The sequence below is a fragment of the Coptis chinensis genome, chromosome 6 (assembly GCF_015680905.1).
Source record: "Coptis chinensis isolate HL-2020 chromosome 6, ASM1568090v1, whole genome shotgun sequence".
NCBI classification, from domain to species: Eukaryota; Viridiplantae; Streptophyta; class Magnoliopsida; order Ranunculales; family Ranunculaceae; genus Coptis; species Coptis chinensis.
The window spans coordinates 64,459,655-64,481,964 of NC_141461.1; the positions used below are offsets into that span (position 1 = coordinate 64,459,655).

General features: G+C 41.2%; 1 long non-coding RNA gene across 1 annotated transcript; it reads left to right on the top strand.

Annotated features, from left to right (window-relative positions):
• Positions 1-16,778: 16,778 nt before the first annotated feature.
• LOC147493940 (uncharacterized) lies at positions 16,779-21,951 on the top strand. The gene is made up of 2 exons (XR_015198863.1): positions 16,779-17,000; positions 21,574-21,951. It is a non-coding gene; the product is annotated as an uncharacterized LOC147493940 (long non-coding RNA).
• The last annotated feature ends 359 nt before the right edge of the window (positions 21,952-22,310 follow it).

Genomic DNA, 22,310 nt, shown 5'->3' on the forward strand with positions numbered 1-22,310 from the left:
GGCACGGATTAGCAAGGTTGTTAGAATTAGCTAAAGTTTAAAATAGATATAGTTGGGTGGTTACATGATGGCATTAGATGGTCAGTGGTTATTATACTTTCGATATATTCTTACTATTGTGAAGATATTGGTGTGGAATGAAAATATATCTATATGTTTTTATTTTATCGTGATTATTAAAATATTTGGAGAATTGGTTAAGAGCTACATAAGACTTGATTCTAATCTTAAAAGATTGGATACGTAGGCAGCCTTATGTACAAGTGCAGTCACTATATCTATAATATATATATTAGTTTGTGTGATAACTATGTGATTGTGTTAGAAATTACTGTTATTTTGAGACTACATAAATATATATGTGTGAGATAGAAGTTGTATATGAATATAGACTTTAGTATATGTGGATATGTTTTGGACATTAGTGTGTGTGGACTTGAATTTGGGCTAATGAATTATTTGTTTACGATATTGTATATATGAGTGTAGTTAGATAAATTGTATTTGTTTGATTATAAGTCTGTTAACATTCAATGATATTTAAGTGCTTGATTTGCCTTGACGTGCGAAAATGACTCTCTGCATGTGTGGTCTATTTTGACATAAGTAATGCTAGTATAATTATAAGTGATAATAATGTTTTAATGTGTCGCCCACATCTTTAGAACTCTCCATGCCTCAGGATTTGGTAATGAGATATTATGACTTGTGATGTCATGTGATAGATGGGTATTCATTGAATGTGCCATGAATGACCCAATAGTTTGACTGCCTAGAGAGGAACTAAGGTATTCGCCTTGGGGGTTGGTCGTATTCCTTGAATGTACGGAATGTAGGTTTGGGTATTCCTTGAATGTGGCGGAATAACTTCGGGCATTCATTGAATGTGCCATGAATGGCCCGTTAGTGTTATGATGGGTATTCCTTGAATGTGGGGGAATGACCCAAGGTATTCATTGAATGTGCCATGAATGACCCGATATTTTGTTATGCCCAAATGAGGCTTTGTGATTGTGTGTATGGAAAGCCCGAGATGGTCGTGGACTCACAAGTTCGAGTTTACAAGATGAAAGTATGTTTTCTAGAGGCTTATATCCCGCTTGGGACATATGTCTTGATGTAGTGGTACTCGGTGTGAGTGAGGCACACGGATATGTGTGATTTGGCAAATGTGTGTAGTGCAAATCGTGGAGTAGGAACTAAAGGTTGGGCTGTGTCTTTGAATAAATGAGTCAACAAGATAATTAATAAGCAAAGTAAAAATATTGATTTTTCGTGTGATGGAGTTATTGCATATGATGTATATGTTTTCGATCTTATGAGAAAGATATACGTGGTTTGTATGAGTTGATACTCACACGGGATGAATGTACTCCTTGGGTGTGATATTTTCCCCGTTCTCATAAGTAGACGAGTGGTTTTTAAGTAAAAATATATGAAGTGTGTGATATTATGGATGTGAAGTGTGACTGTGAATAATATTAGTAAATGATTGTGATTTCTATGTGATTACAAAATAACTATAACGTGATATATTATTCTGAAAATATTAATGAATTGTGATAGTCTGAGATCTATAGTTATGCACGTAGAAACTTTATGATGTAATGATGTCATATGAATGACTACCCTTGATATAGGTATTATGATAAGTGGTATTCCTCGAATATGCGGGACGAACTAGGTTATATCAATTAGACTTAAATGTCTTAAATGAGGTTTGGTTATGAATGGAAATTTGACTGGTTGAGATAAAGCATTTTATTGATGTCTAACTCGCTTTTATGGGAGGGTAGGATCGATTAATCTTTTACAGAGGGACGAAATATCCTACCCTAAGACGCGGCGTGTTGGGCTTTAAAGGTAGGTATACCAAACTCATATTTAATTAGATTATCATATGTGCATTTAATAAGTGGAATGTAAATGGTATTTATGTTGTGAGTTATTTTGGAAAGTGGGAATGATGAGTACTGTTATATGAGATTCTTGGAATTTGTATATTGGGGTGAAATCGTACTTGGGAAGAAACTACACACCGTTTTGGAAAACGGAACTATATTGTCTTCCAAGTTGAAATGGTTGGTAATGTTATATTTATTAATTTGAAAGACTTTTATATATATTTTGTTGTTAGTCTACTCATACCAGCAAATTCAATTTGCTAACCCATGTTTGCTTTGTTTTTTGCAATGTGGGTGTGTTCTTGGGAACATAGATGGTAGAGTCAAAGTGGATAAGGACACGCGGTTTGGAGTTGCTCTTGGAGTCTTACGGTTTAAGATTTTCCGGGGGTACGGTTTTGTTTTGAGACGATGTAATAGAGTTGGTTAGTTTCTTTGTAGTTTAATAATGTGATTTAAAGATTGTTCCTTTTAGGTTTCTTTTGATTTCAGTTTTGTATATATCGTGTTTGATAACAGGGTTTTGGGTTTTGTTTCACCCCGGGTTTCCAGATAATTGAATATAATTGTTTTAAATATTGTCTGGAAATTTGGGGTGTGACAATTACAACCTACGAACTCACTACCCTCTCAACCTTCTGTTTCTCTCCTTTCTCTTCTATCCCTCTCTCTTTTTTCACTCTCTTTCTTTTTCTATCCCTTATCCTTATATATCCTCTAACCGCTCCATCTTCTCTAACCGCTCTCCCATCCCATGATCTCCGTTCGTGTCCCACGTCCGCAACTTGTCCACCTGTCTCTCTAGGTAACATGTCCTGGCTACTGTGCTCCTGCTCTTTCTTTCCCTATTCAGCGTCCCTTTGGGGACACGACACTCCATAGACCCGAATGCCCTTAAGGATTCCGCGGCCCTTATCCGTTCCGTGGACTAGATCCTGTGCTCCTTCTCCTTCTTACATTATGCTGCCCCGATTCCTAACACCTGTCGTCTTGGTGGTCATGAATTAGGCTGATACAAATGCCCCCTCTCGGTCCTTGGACCCTTGGTTCAGGGGCTGAGATAACCTCCGCCAACTGAAGCCGCGGTGTCCGGGTATTGTGTCCTTTCCAGGCCGGCGCGTGTCCTCTCCTAACTGCCACATGTCACCCTAACTCTGTTTGCGTGTTCCACATGCCTCACGTGCGAGGCACGCTTCCACAGATCATGATGGCCTACTGGAACCGATGCCTCGTTCTTTACCCATCCACGCACGCCACCCATCGCCCCCTCCTTCCGATTCTTTTCACTTTCGCACCAAGGAAATTACCTTGGTGCCCCTAGCTTTTCGGATCCCGTTTAAACCCTTCCTTTTCTCTCCCACCCCATTCCGTTTCCTCATTCACCCTTCTCCTTTCAACCTCCACTCTTCCTTTGTTCTTTTTAGTTCAGTCACTTTTTTTATTATTTTTCACTCCTCTCCTTCCTCCCGGTCATATCTCCATTACTCTTGCACTAGTTTGCAACACCACCTTTTTCTTTGCCCGCTGCTGCCTCGTGAACAAGGTTTGTTTTCTTTTTCTTCTTTCTTTCAAATCTTTATTATACATTTTTGCTTTGCTATTCGCTGGTGACCCGTGGATTCTTCCCACTTGTGCAATTTAGATCTTTCACCTTTTAAATTATACAATTTGTACTGTTTGCACCATGTCGGCCTCTAAGTCAGCAAGCTCATCCGCCGCTAGATCCCTCAGATCTAGGTCCCCCTCATCTAGGTCCAGTAGCCCCATCACTGTTAGGTCTTAGTCCGCAGATTCGGACTTAGATGGCCCTATCGCTGTCCCCTCCACCTCTGGGAGATCATTTAAACTCCCTCCGCCTCCTTCACATTACCGTCGACCCAATCTAGCTGCGGTCAAGGCGGCTTATGATATCCCGGACAACGTGGTGTTGGAACATGTGTCTGGGGTTACTCAATTCCCTCACTTGGTCAAGCCTCAGCCGGGAACTCTTGTCGTTACAGTAGGTTAGATAGTGGCCGATCTGTGCTTTCCCTTGTCCTTACTAGATGTAGAGGTATGCAACCATTTCAATATTCTACCATGCCAGGGTATTGGTAATTTCTGGCATGTTATGTATGCCGCTAACTTCTATAACAAAACCAATTCCCCCCAAATCTAACTCTGAGACATGATCGCCCACTATTACATAAAGAAGAGTACCAAATTTGGGAGTGTAGGCTACCAATCATTCTGTAGCCGTCCGCGGAAGAAGTCATTTGTTCTCAACATCACTACTTCCGACAAAGTATGGCACCACTATCCGCTGTATGTGTCTGGGAGCTTCCTGTCCGCGGACCTTCTTACTAAAATCTCTCTGAGGCATTTACATTTTCTCCCGAGCGGTAAGTGTAGTCAGACCACTTATGTTTCTTCTTCACATTCTCATCGCTAACCCCATATAACTTTCTTGGGCACAGGTTGGAGACCAGACTCGCACTCACAGCTATACGCCGGTGTATCCTCAAACATCTTCCAGAAACTCCGCGAACTAGGTAGTGATCAGTGCGACGTTCTAGGTATTGATCCGGAGAAAGGCACCCTTCTTCTCCTAGACCCGTTTCTCAAAGACTTTGGCAAGTACCAGGGCCCTTTCTATCGTCTGCCTCCTCCCAAGGAAAGGTTGCCCAAAGCTTCCCCCCCCTAAGACCAAAAGGAGGGGCTACACCAAGAAGCTTTCTCACTCCCAAGCTGCTGCCAAAAGAGCTGCGGCCACTCGATCAATCACACACTCACCTTGCGGAGACTTTTTTGGGCAACCTACAAGGTGCCGCGGCCCCTTACTCTTCCCTTGTTGATTGGGAGGACGATTTTGAAGTTGCCGGTTCCCCTCTACAACCCCCAGACATGGATGTCACCAAGCTAAAACTATGGGACAATGACGAAGAAGAGGGAAACACTGACTCTGCGACAAAGTGCCTGCCAGCTAAGAAATGCAAAACTATGGGGACTTCAGCCGCCCCCCTTCCCCGCCCCCAAAGACCATTACGCGACACTGCGGGTTCCTACACGTTGCCCAGGCAAGGATCCTATCCTAGTTGGACCTGAAGTATGGCGTCCTAACTTCAAGGCGAGGGATCGAGTGGTCACCACTCGAGACTAGGCCCTGGACAACGCTGCGGTGGCTACCACGCTATTCTTCAGTCCCCATCTTCCCCGGGACCAGGCCTACGACGACTTTGGGACCTTTGCTGCTCACCGCGCTTCCATCTACACTGGATGAGAAAATGTGTGTCTATTTCCCCTGTTGCCTTGGCGTTTTTTGTTTGCAACCTACTTAACCGCTCATTTATGTTCAGCTAAGCTTGGATGTAGGCTACGTCATCCGCTGTTTAACCAACACCCTGGGCACCCTATGTGTGGTGAAACAGGAGATTAACGAGCCTGAAGGCTGGAAAGCGAGTTACGCATGTCTGGAGAAAGACTACGATGATGCACGTCTCACAGCTATCAAATCCCACAAGGTGCACCAGATCGGGGAGGAGACTTTCCGCCAGCAAATGTTTGAACTACAAGCCAGGATGGATGGTGAGAAGGCCGCCAATGAGGTGGCGGAAAAAGCCTCACTTGAGCAAGCGCTGAAAGTTGCATCTGATCGCTTCTGCGAATTGGCTGAAAAGAAGATTGCCAGGGAGCTACAACGTCAGCTAGAAGATCTCACTGCTGCTGGGAGACTTATCCCCTTGCCCTCCTCCACTTCTATCCCTGCCGTTGGTCCTTCCGTTGCCTCACCTCTGACGCCTAATGGAGATCTCAATACTGTCTTAGTGGCCGATGACGCGGTGGTGGAAACCTCTGAGGGCACGCCCCAAAAAGACACAGCTGAGGATACTAATCCGAAAGAGGCGGCCAATCAGCAGTAGTTTAGAGATAGTTTTCCATGTACTTAGTTTGGCCATACTTTGCTTTCAAACCTTTTGTATGCATACTCTGTATCCCGTATTTCTGGGTGGTCCCAGCGGGCAATCACTTATGTTTTGCTATTTTTAGCCAATGGGTTTGCTGTACGTACTTTGTTATCTCTTTGGCAAGGTGTTTTATCATATTGCATAACAATTTTCACCCCTTACTACAATAATCCTGTCTTGTTCACGAAGATACTTGGGGGCAGCTTAGTTTGCCCCCAATTTGGTTTTGGACCTCGTCGTCCGCGGAGGGCCCATCCCCCCCCTGCTATCTCTGATGTGTTCCCAGGTGGGGGCAGCTCAGTTTGCCACCCATTTGGTTCTGGACCTCGTCGTTCGCAAAGGGGGCTCACCCCCTCCCCCTGGTGCTATCTCTGATGTGTTCCCAAGTGGGGGCAGCTCGGTTTTCCCCCAAGTTGGATTCGGACCTCATTGTCCGTGAAGGGCTCCCCCCCCCGCTAGCCTTTCCAGCCGTGAAGCTGTTTGGGGGTAGCTCAGTTTTCCTCTAAGTTAGATTTGGACCTCATCGTCCTTGGTCAATTTCTTTCCTCATTTGCAGCCAAAAATGTAATTCAACATTTGAACAAAGTCTTACATACTCTATTCATTGATAACATATGTAACATAAACAACATCATAAATTGTCACTACATCTCTAGAAGTCGCTGTCTTTGTCATTGATTCAAACACTGTACATGGTGTCACTCATGGAAACTTTTCAATATTCTGATGTTCCAAGGCCTCGCAATGTCTTTTCCCTGTAGTGTCTGCAACCGATATGTTCCTGCACTCCCCTTTTCTACCACGGTATAGGCCCCCTCCCAGTTAGGCCCTAGTTTTCCGTCCATCTCCTTTCTTGTTGCTCGTGTTACTCGCCTCAGAACGTGATCCCCCACCTGAAACTGCCGCGACTTTACTCTTATCATATTGTCTTTGCAATATTCTATGGTATTCCTCCAGTCTGATGCGTGCTATGTCTCTCCTTTCCTCCATAAGATTCAAATCTGCGGCCAGTATAGTCTCATTGGCCCCTTCTTCCACCGCTCTTGTTCGAGTTGTGGCCATCACCATCTCTACTGGAATCACCACTTTTACCCCATATGTCATGGCAAACGGCGACTCATGAGTGGATATTCGCGGCGTGGTTCGATACGCCCACAACACATGATTTAACTCGTCTGCCCAAGACCCCTTTTTATCCTCTAGTTTTTTCTTCAAATTATCCATAATTGTTTTGTTGGAGCTAGGATTCTGCCTGCCCATTCCTCTCTGGGTTGTAAGGAGCCGCGAATCCTTGTTTTACTTTGAACACCTGGAGGAAATCTCGCACCTTCCCACTTGTAAACTGAGTCCCATTGTCACACCCCGAATTTCGACAGAATTTGGAAAAAACATTATTTGTTCCCGACTCTTCGATCTCCGAGGTGTGACGCACTCTCCACTTCCAAAAACCCATAAACAGTTTAAATATGCAGATAATTTAAAAACCAATAAAAATTTCAACTTAAACAAAAGTCCTCTTCATTACAAAAATTAACAAATGAAAATGCAAATAACCTTATCTCAACTGAAAATCTATATCACCTCAAAGGAAAACAAAGCCTATCTTGAAATGCGACGCTTAACGCAAAACCACGAAAGCAAAGAACCAATCTTCTTCCACACTAAACCTGTCAAGACTTATCAACTATGTTCATTTAATGAACACACCCGATAAGCAAACATGCAAATCGGGTCAGCATTATAAACAATGCTGGTGTGAGTAGCCCTAAAATACAACATATACTTACATATATATATATATATATATATATATATATATATATACACAATCCATATGGCAATTAGTTCCTCCATCGAGGCCTTTAACTTTCAACGACTAATACAACATCCTTAAGTATAATAATTAAGGCGGGGTAGTTCCTCCATCGAGGCTCTTTAACTTCCCACTAACCACACAACAAACTATAATGCATAATAAATAAGGCATGTAGTTCCTCCATCGAGGCTTTAGGTTCTAACTAAAACAAATAACCAACAAAGCATATTATATAATCTTCGCATTTCATGCTTAATCATAGAGTGGTCGCTCTCGCCAAGTAATTAGTTTGACCCACCCTTCAAAGAAAGGCATATACAATCATATATCTAAAGATATATCATTAACCAACATATTACCATAATTATATTAATTAAGGCTTTCTTTTATGTGTCCCTAAAATCACGTCATATCTATGTCTTACCTAGTTTCCTTGGCTACCACAATCATTTCCCAACGCCGAACATGTACATCCACATGCCTCCCCTTACATAATGAACTACTCCGTGCGTAACTACCCTGAGTGGGATGCCGCACACCAGGTAACCCTCACACGAAAGCCATTATGTAAGTACTGCCACTATTCGACATAAAATATCACGCGTCTCGTTCTATTTTGTGAACGGAATAATCAGTTTAATTATTCGGCTATGCGGAAGGGCCATTCAAATTTTACCGAAACGCCCGTAAGGGCCAATCACATTACTTACGCCAGAAGGGCCATTCAGATTCACTGAAATGCTAGAAGGGCCAATCAAATTGCACACAGCCACACAGGGCAAATCACATGAGTTGTGGTAGCTAGGTTCTAGGATTTTCGTTACGTAATTTATTCAAGTGTCATACATTTATGACTCATAATAATTCCACTATATCACGTGTAGGTCAAATATCTTATTGCACTAAGCCACAATATTTAGAAATATCTCAATTATATCTTATAACTACTTTCATTCTTTCACGTGCCAATATATTATTGCACTACGCCACACTCCCGTGGGAAATATCCACAAATACTCTACTACCTCCTAGTAGCATCTCACATATATAATAATGGAGTGTTTATATGTTTATTTCTCCAAAACTATTGCATTTAATATATATATCCCAACCTATTATATAACGTCACAATTGCTTCAAACGTATCGCATACATTTTTATAGCGTTTTAGGAATATTATATCTCCTAAAGTTTCTATCTCATCACGTGTCAAAATATACACAATATCAACGTCAAATCATTTTTTTAGATAACGACAACCAAATTTATACAAGCTTCCACAACATTTTAGCATTTGATTTGTCTATACAATTTACAACATAAAATGTAGTACAATTAAACAGTCCACAGTCCACAGTCCACAATCAAATCCCAAAAATCTAAAGTCTATGAATCTAAGTCCGTATATAATTTAATTCTCATAAAAACGTATATATCTAAGTCCTATAAAAATTCCCCTTTTGTTACGTGTCAAACATTATATGCTTTACGTACTACTCACGTCAAATCTTAATTAGATAATGACAAACAAGGTTATACAATTTCGATAATATTTTATTACTACATTTGTCCATATTCTAAAATATGTGAAAAACTGGAAAAAGTCAATATTCTACAGTCAACGGTCAAAGGTCAAAGTCAACGGTCAAAGTCAACGGTCAATGGTCAAAGTCAAGGTCAAAGTCAAAGTCAACACATCATTGTCAAAGTCAAACTGTCATTTCTATGTTCAACAGGTTCAGGGTCATAGCCATGGTTCATGGCTAAGGGCAAAGGTCAATGTGCATAGCTCGTGGGCTCCCCGACTAAGGTAATGGTTCTACCAACCGCCAATCCCAAACCTTAGAACCCGAAAAGTCCGAACATTTAAAGACTCAATTAGATCCATTTTAAGTTATATGGACCGGCCCCAAAACTAACTTGAAACTGGTCCAAAGAAAAGCAATTAGTTTTAGCCCAAACAACTTAACCTAAATTGGGCCCAAACTAAACCAAAACTGGTCCACAACTTAATCTGGAACTGGCCCAACACACTACTAGATTTCGGCCCAAAACAAAACAAAGAGAACTGGCCCAAAACTTAACTTGGTTCGGCCCAAAGAAAACCAATTAGAAAAGGCCCAAACAAAATAAGGTTTTTGGCCCAACCAATTTAATCCAAAACCGGGCCCAAGGCCCAAGCCTACCAACAGGTCTTCTTCCTCACTAGCTACCACCACCACCAGCCCAAATTTTTGGCCACCACCATCTCCTATTTCAACCAACCGAAATCACTCCTAAACACAAACCCTACAACTTTACTAAAAGCCAAAAACTCAATTCTTAAATTTAAAATCCTCAACCAAAACTGGATCTGGAATCTTCATGCCGCCATTAACGCCTATCAAAGCTTCCAACAACCCTTATTCGACTTCCCTCACCCACTCAAACACACCCCCTCACAACCAAACCTTTGGAGTGTAATCAACACCCAAACCGAACCTCCAGGCTCACAACTGTCGACGCCATTAACGTCTCCTTCCAAGCTCCAACAGCCCACCCAATCATCAAATCAACCATCCACATTCAATACCCTATACCCAACACTTCATAACAAAAGGAGTTTAAAAACTACAACAAAACAAAGAGGTAAAACTATGCAGGACGATTTTTGTCTCCTGGGCTTTATCTACCATTAACGACCTCTACAAAGCTCCAACAGTTCCCAATTATCAATCCCGACGTCCAACCCTTAATCAACCAAAAGATTTAATATCTAACAGTTTCCAATCGTATACAAACAGTCCAAATCGTATACAGGGCAACTATTTGTTTTGGCTCGCCGCCATTAACGCCTATCGAGCTTCAGCAGTTCGACTAAAATCAAAAACATATCGACAGAACTAAAATTATAAAAACTGGTCGGAAACACTCGACAGTAAATTCATAAATACTAAACAGACGAAAATCATAGTTTTAGTAGTGGTGAGAGATAAACTCTACTCACCTGTCTTAACAGCTCCACGAATCCTCCTAGTCCAAATCGTTGCGCTCCACCCTTCAGCAAACGAGTTTCTAGCTCTGCCTCCATTTTTATTATTTTTTATTCTCTTTAAAACCCTATTCTCTAGAACAATGTGATTATATACTTGGGTTTGAAACCCAAGCCCAAAACAGACTCGGGCCCAAAAATCAGGCCCGCGTATCCCAAATCCAATCCAGCCGATTTTTAAATAAATAATTTAATTAATTAATAAATAATTACGTATTTTAAATACGGGCGTTACACCCATTATTAGCAACTATAGTATGTGGCAACCCAAACTGGCATATTATATTCTCCCACAGGAATTTCTTCACCTGTTCCTCCTTAATCTGTTGGAGCGCCACACCCTCTATCCATTTGGTAAAATAATCAGTCACTGCTAGCATATACCGTCGATTACCACTTGCCATCGGTAGCGGCCCTACAATATCAAGTGCCCACATCACGAACGACCATGGACTACACACTTTATGCAAGGGCTCAACTGGAGCATGTATCAGTGGCGCAAATCTTTGGCATTTCTCGCACCTCTTGGCATACTTGGTTGCTTCTCTCTTCATGTGTGGCCAGAAATACCCCTGGGACAACAAACGATGTGCAGTCGTTCTTCCTGCTGAAATGGCTCCCACAGTCCCCCTCATGAATCTCTCCCAAGATCTCTTGTGCCTGCCGCGACCCTACACATCTCAACAAAGGTCCGTTGATATTTCGTTTGTATAGGTCTCCATCCAGCAAAGGGTATCTTTGGGATTCCTGTTCCATTCTCCTTCTCTCTCGCTTGTCCCCGATCTCTATCCCTGACAAGAAATTCTTTATAGGTTCTATCCATCCTGGCTCTTCCTCCGTGGTCACCCGAACCTCTTCATTCTCGGAGGTACTTGGCTTCCTCAGCACCCTGACCTCAATAGATCTGCCTTCGGACCCAGGAAGTACCACGACCACATATGCCAATGCGTTAGCATGTCTATTTTCTCTGTGTCCTAGACAAGCGAATCAGATCTTACCAAAACTTATTAGCCTTTCTCTATAATACATCCAGGTACTTCACCATCCTGGGGCATCGGGCAGCGAATTCTCCGTTCATCTGACAAATCACCAAGTTGGAATCGGAGTAAACTGTAAGCTCTCTCACCCCCAGGTTCACGGTCAATTCCAACCCAGCTATCACCGCTTTAGACTCTGATTCGTTGTTAGAAGCCGCAAAACCCAACTTCATTGACAACTCTAGGCGATTGTTCTCTGGGGTAACCAATACAACTCCAATTCCATTCCCGGTATCAGTCGTAGACCCATCTGCGAACACACTCCACCCATTCCTTATGTCCCAAGGGTCTAAAAGGTCATGGCTGACATCTCCCTCCCATTCCATGATTATCTCTTCCCCCTAGGTTGGGTCTTCGGTGGAGAACTCTACCATAGCCTGTACTTTTTCCGCTATTCTGATTTGATACTCAATGTCATAGGCACTCAACGCCACTGCCCATTTCAACATTCTCCCTGATTTGTCAGCCATCAACGCCTATTTAAGAGGCAAGTTGGTCACCACGACCACAGAGTGTGCATCGAAGTAAGGCTTCAATTTCAATGTTGAAAACACCAAGGCCAACACAAACTTCTCGATTCTGCTGTATCTGGTTTCTGCATCTAACATGATTTTACTCTAGAAGTACACCGTCCTTTCTACCTTGTCCACCACCCTTATCAACACAAAAATAATCGCGTAATATGACACCCTCAAGTATAAATACAACTTTTCCTCTTGCCTCGGTAGCGACAAGATAGGAGCCTTTCCTAAATAACCCTTCAACTCTTGAAAAGCTCGTTCGTATGCATCAGTCCACTGGAAGTCAGTTGTCTTCCTTAAGAGCAGGTACAATGACCTACACTTATCCGATGACTTGGAAATGAACCTGTTGAGAGCATCGATTCTTTCTACTAATCTCTGAACCTCCTTTACATTTTGTGGTGATTGCATTTCCACCAACGCCCTGATCTAGTCCGGGTTGGCTTCGATGCCGCGGTATGTGACGATATAACCTAGAAATTTTCCAGATGTCACCCCAAATGTGCACTTCTCAGGGTTCAACCTCAGCTTGTATTTCCACAGTATCGCGAAGGTTTCCCTCAATCCCTCCAGATGTTCCTCTTCAGTCATGCTCTTCTCTACCATATCATCTATGTATATTTCCATACTCCTCCTGATTTTGCACTCAAATATCTTCTCCCCTATCCTTTGAAAAGTTGCCCCTACATTCTTTAGTCCGAAGGGCATTCATGTATAACAGTACACTCCTCCCTCTACTATGAACGCGGTTTTCTCCTGATCCGGTCCGTACATTACCACTTGATTATACCCCATCGAGGCGTCCATGAAGGAGAAAAACTTAAACTCGGCCGTTCGGTCTACCAATTCATCTATCCGTGGCATGGGGTAACAATCCTTCGGGCACTGTTGGTTGACATCTGTGAAATCGACGCATATTCTCACCTTCCCATTTTTCTTGGGAACCACGACGATGTTTGAAAGCCATTCTGTAAACTGACACTCGCAGATTATACTGGCCGCTTTCAACCTCTACACCTTCTCTCTTATTCCTTGTGCATACTGCGGCCTTACTCCTCTCATCTTTTGCCTGACGGGTTTTGCACCTTCTCGCATATGCAACCTGTGACATGCAAACTCCGAAACCAGCCCAACCAAATCCTCTATCGACCACGCGAAAACATCACTGTTCTCTGTTAACAAAGCATGTAACTTCACCTTCCAAACCTTTGGCAACTCAACCCCCACAGACGCCATTTTCTCTTCTTCCCCCTTACCCAGGTTTACGACCTTAGTCTCATCCAGCGTCTTTCCCCCTCACAGACACCTCTTCGTTGGACATCGCAGACTGTAATTGCTATGTCGGGGACTCACCCTCCCCTTGCATTCCCTTCTCTAGTGCGCGGATCAATTCTCTAACCACCACCTGGTGAATGTTTTGAGCTACAACATGGTCCCATCTTATCTCATATGTTCCCCCATTAGTTAGAAAGCGGATCACCTAATAGTACGTGGATGGAATTGCTTTCATTTTGTGAATCTATCTTCTTCCCAAGATCGCATTGTACTGTGAGGCGGCGTCCACTATCATGAAACGAGTGAACACAGTCACCGGTCTCGCAGTTACGGGTAGCAGTAACTCCCCTATGGGCTCGGTCATGCTGTCGTTGAATCCAAACAATTTCGTCCTTGGGGGCTTCATCTGCCTCTTTTCAATGCACATTTCCTCCATCGCGCCCCTAAACAACAAATCCACTGACTCCCACAGTCTATCAAAACCCTCTTCACCATGTAATTACCCACTGCTACCGTAATCACCAATGCATCCTCGTGAGGTGCGGTTACTGCTTCCAGATCCTTTGGGGTTAACTCTATCCTTTCGTCCCCCATGGCGGCCCCTGGTACTGGTCGCGGAACACACGAAACCTCATTTATTTGCTGTAAGCTGGTAGTCCTTCTTACTTTGTCCCTGTGAGCATTCCTCCCCAATGTCTCTCCACTAAAGATGACATTGATTGTACCCAGGATTCTGGCCACGGCCGGTGCTCTTTCAACTGGGTGTACCTCCTTGATAAATTCCCTTAACAATCATTTCTCTATCATTATCTCGATCAACCATTGCAACGCGAAACACTCATTGGTTGTGTGATTTCTGATCTGGTGATAAGCGCAGAACGGCTTACCTTCTAATTCCCTGGGGATGTTTCGCGGACCTTTGTAATACTGCAGCCCTTTAATTAGTGGCAAGATTTCTTCCAATGGTTTATTCAACGGTGTGGACTCTATGTCGCGATATGGTTTCCTTTCGCGGATGTCCCTCCTAACTTGGTCTCTGCCTCTCTCTAATTTGCGTGACTCTTTCCTATAAGATCCCCCCTCTATTGTCGTAGCCTTACCTCTATCTTTCCATTCATCTTGTTCTACACTCTGTACTGACTTATCTGCCTTCCTGGGCTCCTTGGCATTTCTCTGTAACATATCCTCATAATGTATGTACTTCTCAACTTTTGGATACAGTGCATGTAAAGTTGTGACCTCGATTTTGGATACAGATTCGTGGACTCTAGTTCCCGGCTTTAGCCCATGCTGGAAAGCGATGACTGCAGTGTGCTCATCCAGACTTTCCACCCTCAGAGTCTCCTCCTTGAACCTACATAGGAATTCCCTAAGCGTTTCGTTGGATTTCTGTTTGACGTTAAACAGATCCGCAATATCCACTACCCTCCTTTTTGGTGAATAAAATGGTCTACGAATGCCTATTCCAACTCCTCGAACTTGGTTATACTCTACGAAGTCAACCGGTAATACCAGTCCGAAGTTCCCCCTTTCAAGCTAGCGGGAAACATCATGCAGCAGAGTCCATCATATTTGCTCTCTTGCCACAGCGGCATCTGCTACCTAAAATGGTGTAGGTGGTCTATAGGATCACCCTTCCATTCGTATCTCTCAAATCTTGGTTGCGCGAACCTCTTGGGCACCTTGGAATTCCAGACAGCATCTGCCAACGGATTCTGATTAATCCCCGCCACCACTTTCTTCACCACCCCTTGAATTTCCCTTTCCGCCACCCTATTCATTTCTTTGTCCTTTTCAATCATCGCTTGGACCATCTCCATTGTGATGCCTTCCCCCAGATCGCCTCTTGGTCTATGACGCGCTTCCTCTTGCTAGCCTTCCACCTCACTATTATCCGATTCTCTTATATCCTCCTCTCCCTAAGTGGATTCTCTTTCTTTTCTCAAACTATCATTCTCATTTCTCAGCCTATAACAGCCTGGTTGCTTCCCCCGCAGCATCTTGAATTTCCTCTTCCACCTCTTCCATCTCCACAATCATAGTTTCTTCTCCAACACCCTCAGCCCTCATTTTTCTAGGTCTCCCTCTTACTTTCTTAGCTATTGTTGCAATCCTATAACCTTTTTCTTATCAATCACTTGATCGTAGGCCCCTCTTTCTCCACAGACGACGCTTAATGTATGCTCCAATATTACAACCTATGAACTCACTACCCTCTCAACCTTCTATTTCTCTCCTTTCTCTTCTCTCCCTCTCTTTTTTCACTCTTTTTTTTCTCTCTCTCTTCTCGTTATATATCCTCTAACCGCTCTGTCTTCTCTAACCATTCTCCTATCCCATGATCTTCGTTCGTGTCCCACGCCCGCAACTTGTCCACCTGTCTCTCTAGGTAACGTGTCCTGGCTACTGTGCTCCTGCTCTTCCTTTCCCTATTTAGCATCCCTTTAGGGCCACGACACTCCACAGACCCGTATGCCCTTAAGGATTCCGCGGCCCTTATCCATTCCGCGGACTGGATCTTGTGCTCCTTCTCCTTCTTACATTATGCTGCCCCGGTTCCTAACACCTGTCGTCTTGGTGGTCATGAATTAGGCTGATACACTACACCAGATTTAAAAAAAAAAGACAAAGCTACCGACACTTTTGTTTTGTCTTTGTGTGAGTACGCCCACCACGTGTCGTTGAACTCTTCTAAGCGTCGGATCACATTATCACACCAAAATAAAAAAAAAAAAAAAATCACTCCTAACCTGTTTCGTTCTCTCTCACCAAAATAAAAAAAAAACTTGTTTCGTTCTCTTCATCCTATTTTTCACTCTCAAAAGAAAAATCACTCTCAAAATAAGAAAAATCACTCTCAAAATCTTCATATCGATCCTCAAATCGCTATCTTCAGCAAATCTACAATCTCTTCAGGTAATTTCAATTATTTCTTTATCAAATCTACAATCTCTTTATCAGATCTAAGCGATTTCGTTTAGATTTTAACGTTTTTTAAAGATTAATTCATATAATCTTTATCGGTATTGATTTATTCACATTTTTTTTTTTTTTTTGGGGCCGTTATCGAGAACGGATTTGTCGAAGTTCAGATTAATCGGGATCTCGTCTTCTTCGAAGTTGCTTACTGTGTTAATATATATATATATATATATATATATATATATATATATATATATATATATATATATATATATATATATATATATATATATATATATATATTATATGTGAAATTAAATGGTTGGAAATAATTAGGATGTGTTTATTTAAGATTAAATTGTTTTTTTTTGTGTTTTTAGGGACTGCCTGGTGCATATAGTGAATCTGCTGCTGCAAAAGCTTATCCTAATTGTGAAGCGGTTCCTTGCGAACAATTCGCGACGCTTGTTTTGTTTTTATAATTTCCTTGCTCAGTGTGTGCTAGGGGAGTGGCTATTGGACTTCGTGTTGCTCGCAATATCTTCCCACAGTATGTCTTTCTATATCTTCTTTTCATTTCTTTTCTCTAACTCAATAATATTTTGAAGGCTTGCAATGAAAATGAATGGCAAATTGGCAATGAAGGATTTCTTTCCAATTTTATCCATACGCCTCTCTACATCTCTATGACTCGGGGAACTTCGCAACCCCGACCCTCGTATAAAAACAATAAAGGAAAATTAATTCTTTCCAACGATGGGGTGTCTAGTATGGTGGAATAACTCAATAAAGTGGGTCGATGGTTTGTTTCAGGTTTGTACAACCGGAAGTCTTAGTCTCTTAAGAGTTAGTGTGAAGCCATTGATATTTGCCTTGATATTTCCCATTTTAAGAGTCAATCGATGGAATCTTTACATCCGATATGATTCCATTGACTAAAATCACATTACAGATTAATGTCACACCTAGCAATATTCATAATAATTAGTGTTTTACAATGGTTACAAACCGATACAATAATCTAAAATCCTCAATGTACTGCCAAATCTGAGTTGGAATCCCATGGTACGATTCTGATGGGGGAGAGAAGCAACTTCAGAAGTTGATAGGCAGATAATCCAACTCAGAATTGTTAGTGTAACTATTTTGTTTGTCGTGTATTTTCAGAATAGATAATGGCATATGCTGTTTAGCCGACTTGGGTTTACTTTATTTTGATGTTTTGACATGTTTTATTAGTTTCCATGCACTTAACTGAGGATTTTTGAATGAGCATGCGAAAATTTCATGAGTTTTTGTGAGTTTAAATGGATAATGAAAACTTATTATTTTGTTTTTAGTTATTGATTGTTCATAATGTTGTGAAATAATATGTACTTATCTACATATTGCATTAAGTAGGGATGAGTTTGTCACGCCCGCATTTAGAGGATGAAGGAATCGAGTGGGGAGTGATGCATATCTAGATGGAATCGAATCATTCCTTGAATTCATGAGGGATAGTTTAGGAAAAGGAACTTGGTCTTCTTGTCCGTGTGCCAAGTGTTGCAATGTTCGTGGAATGGTTGATCCAAAAACCATTTTTGTTCATTTGGTTCGTTATGGATTTGATGAGTCTTACACTACATGGTATTTTCATGGGGAGTCATTTGTAAACAATGTTGGGAATTTTGAACCTTTTGGTTCATCCTCTCATAACTCTCCCGAAGATACCCATCCTCAAGAAATTAACTTTGTGAATGAAGAGCTTAGGACTGTCCAACTTGATGATTTGGATGAATGCGTAGATAAGATTAGTTCGGATGAAGATTTCAATGCGGATGAGATAAGTTCGGATGAGATTAGTTCGGATGAAAATGTGGATGTCGATTGCCATAATGAACAATGTAACCAAAATCCAGTTAATTTAAAAAAGGAGATGAAGTTCAATAATTTGTGGGAGGATGTGAAGAGACCAATATATTCCTCATGCAGACAAGAAAAGACTAAGTTATCAGTAACAGTTGAGTTGATGAACCTCAAGACAAAACATCAGTGGTCCGATAATAGCTTCACAGAATTATTGGATACGCTAAGAGATATTCTTCCTGAAGATAATACATTGCCTCTGTCTGTATATGAGGCTAAAGGGCTGATTAAATCTTTAGGTATGGACTATGAAACAATCGATGCATGTCCCAATAATTGCATTTTGTATTGGAAAACACTTGAAGCTCTTCAAGAGTGTCCTAAATGTGGTGTGAGCAGATGGAAGAATGTTGAAGCTGTTGATCTTCTGAGACAAAGAAAAAGGCTAAACCCGTACCAGCAAAAGTCTTGAGATACTTCCCATTAATACCTAGGTTACAAAGATTGTATAGGTAAGGCTTTGGCTTCAATACTTGTACGTTATCGCATTTACTTCTTACCCTTTGAATCAATCAGTTTTTAATGAAATATATGTATATATATTTTTTTTAGTGTTCCATGGATTGCGGAGAACATGACATGGCATTCGAGGGCCGTGGTTGACGAAAATAGAGTGAGACATCCGGTTGACTCTCTCAATTGGAGCACAGTTGATGCAAAGTGGCCAGAATTTTCTGCTGAGCCACGCAATGTCCGTCTGGGACTTGCGACAGATGGATTTAATCCGTTTTCTCATTCTAATAGTTCTTATTCGTGTTGGCCTGTTATGATTGTTCCATATAATCTCCCGCCATCTCTTTGTATGGTTAAACAGTTTATTATGTTGTCCATGTTGATACCTGGGAAAAGTAGTCCAGGGAAAGACATTGATGTCTATTTGCAACCCCTAATCTCCGAGTTGAATGAGTTGTGGTCTACAGGCACCAAAACATACGACTCTCATAGTAACACCACATTTACTATGAAAGCAGTTTTGTTGTGGGCCATACATGATTTCCCTGCGTTTGGCATGTTATCGGGTTGTAAGACGGGTGGAAATTATGGTTGTCCTCCATGCGGCGAAAAGACATATTCAATTAGGTTAAAACATGGGAATAAGAATGCATATATGGGCACTAGGAGATTTCTTCCAGAGGATCATCCTTTTAGGCTTACAAAAAAACATTTGATGGGAAGGAAGAACATGGGGAAGCTCCAAGAAGATTGAGTGGTTCCGAGGTAAAAAGCAAAGTGGAAAGTTTTGAAACGGTTTATGGAAAGGTAGCACGAAAAGAAAAAGGGAAAAAATGTTGATGATGAGGGCGGATCGCATGGTCGAAAAAGATCAAAACTCTTTGACTTGCCGTATTGGGAGGTAGCTTAATTTTCCATTTCTTAATTTGGTTTGTCGTACATCATTATACATCATTGTAATTTGTGTGTTTTCGTGATTAACAGTTCTTGTTTAGTCCTCACAATGTGGATGTAATGCATGTGGAGAAAAACGTGGTCGGTGAACCTTATTGCGACAATTTTGGAAATGGACAAGAGCAAGGATGGTTTGCAAGCACGCTTAGACTTGAAGGAGATGAATATAAAGCAACACTTGTGGCCAAAAGAAGTGGGAAATAAGTTGTTGCTACCAAAGGCTGATTTTACTTTATCCCAATCTGAAAAAAAATTGTTCTTTGAGACCTTAGCCACATTAAAGGTACCTATAGGATATAGTTCCAATTGGAAGCAACGGGTGAGCAAGGAAGATTTTCAATTAAAAGGCTTGAAGTCGCATGATTATCATGTAATGATGCAACAACTTTTGCCGTTATTACTCATGCATTGCTTTAAAGAACATAAGCAATTGCGAGTAGCAATCCGACAATTGTCAACATTTTTCAACATCCTTTGCTCCAAAGAAATATACCTCGATGAGCTTGAAGCTGCTAGACAAAGAGTGATTGAAGCGTTGTCGCTTTTTGAGAAGTATTTTCCTCCTTCATTCTTTGTCATCATGATGCACCTTGTTGTGCATTTGGCGGAAGAGGTAGAACTTTGTGGACCTGTTTGGTGTCGGTGGATGTATGTTTTGAATGGTAAGTTTTATGAGTGAGCTATCTATATTTTGTTATTTGATATGAGTAATATATGTTGTTAATTTGTACTAGGATGATGAGAGACTACAAGAGGTATGTAAAGAATCCAACACATCCTGAAGGTTGTATTGCTGAGCGTTACGTTGTCGAGGAATCAATAATGTATTGTATGGAGCATATGCCTGATGGTTCAAAGGGAAGCTACAAGCCAAGTAAAGAGATTAAGGAAACTGTTGTTATTATTGTGTTTGGATTCAATTTCAATTATGTTTCTATATAAAGGTGAGATTAAGGAATCTAATTGGAGGGGAGTTTGTCGAATCTGAATCGAAGGAGACCATCGATGTTTTGAACCCTGTAAGAGAATCAAAGTTTTTCTACTTTTAACTAGTTTTTGAGTTCATGGACAGCGGAGGGATATAGTTTGCTAATTTGCATGCTCGTGAGAGTTGTTGCATGTAAACTGTTTTGATTCTTATGGACTTTTTGGTTCAGTGGAAAATTTTATTGGATGAAAAGTGATATTCTATTGGGAAGACAAGCTTAAGATTGGGCTTATGGCAGAGTTGGAGGAGTGGCATCTGCCGTTCCGAACCAACTTGTGTTTCTCACAAGTGCATCTGTTTGTACACTGTCTGGAGAACCAACTTCACCACGTCTTTGCCCACATTCTTTTTGCAATTACTGCTTCGCTGATTACTCGCCAGCCTAGTGGAATGTGCTACAAAATTGTTGTCCACGACCGTAACTTCATATCCAACCCAGTGTATGTGTGTAACTTGATAACAGATGACCCTACGGCAATTGCACCATTCTGACAGCTGACTTTAGAACTCAATTTAATCATGTATCAGATATAGAAAAAGTCTGTTTGGTGTCTGTATTGAGATTGTAATGTTTTAAACCAATTTTGCACTCTGATTCTTCATAATATTTCTTTGATAAGATTTATTTCTGCCCAGGGGATTCAATTTCCAGAGAACCCATTAACCCTGAATGATCAGCGGTTGCATCTCTACATTCATTTTCTTTCAGATTTTAACAAGCGCAGTTTCTTTCAGATGTTGTTGTCACTAGTGTTTTGTTCTTTCAGTCTCAGGCATTTAAAGAGTTCTGTTTTTAAAGAAATCTTATTATCTGTTTCAGGTTGAGGCGGGAAGTCGAGGATGGAGAATTCCATCAAGATCTGATGTATCTTAAAAGCAATTGGTACTAGAAGAATACACTATTTTCTGTTTTGTTTCTATGGATGGATATCCTGAACTTAGTACCATTTAACGACTAAATGTTTTGGTTGAGTTTTCTATTTTGAGTTTTCTGTTGTAATAGTACTAAAAGAAGCTGCGATGGTTTGTTAGTAGGAGCTGAGTAACTTCTTGATGGGAACTTTTAACTGTTGCTATTAGGCTGAGTCGCTGAGTAGGCTATAAAATTGTTTCTATTAGCCATTTGATGATGGATGAGAACTGGGCTTTGTCTATTACTGCACGCTTCAAATTTGTTATTATTGATGTCTGTTTATTACTGATGCTCTACATAACTGTAGGGGCATTTTTTGGCCCTGATTCAGCCTTTTTAAAAAAATGAATGAAAAAAAAAGACACTTGTCAAGTGTTGTAGAAAAAAAAAGACTGCAAAAAAAAAGGGTCACCATACGACACCCAAAAGTGTCTTTTTTTTGGAAAAACGACATCCAAAAGTGTCTTTTTTCAACAGATATGGTGTAGTGATACAACGGTCACAACTTCAGTTTTCGATTTTAATAAATATAACTATGTAGCACGAGATTTATCATAAATAAACAACACAAAATACTTATAGCCATCATAAGAATTAACAGGAGCAGGTCCCCATAAATCAGAGTGAATTAACTCAAACAACTT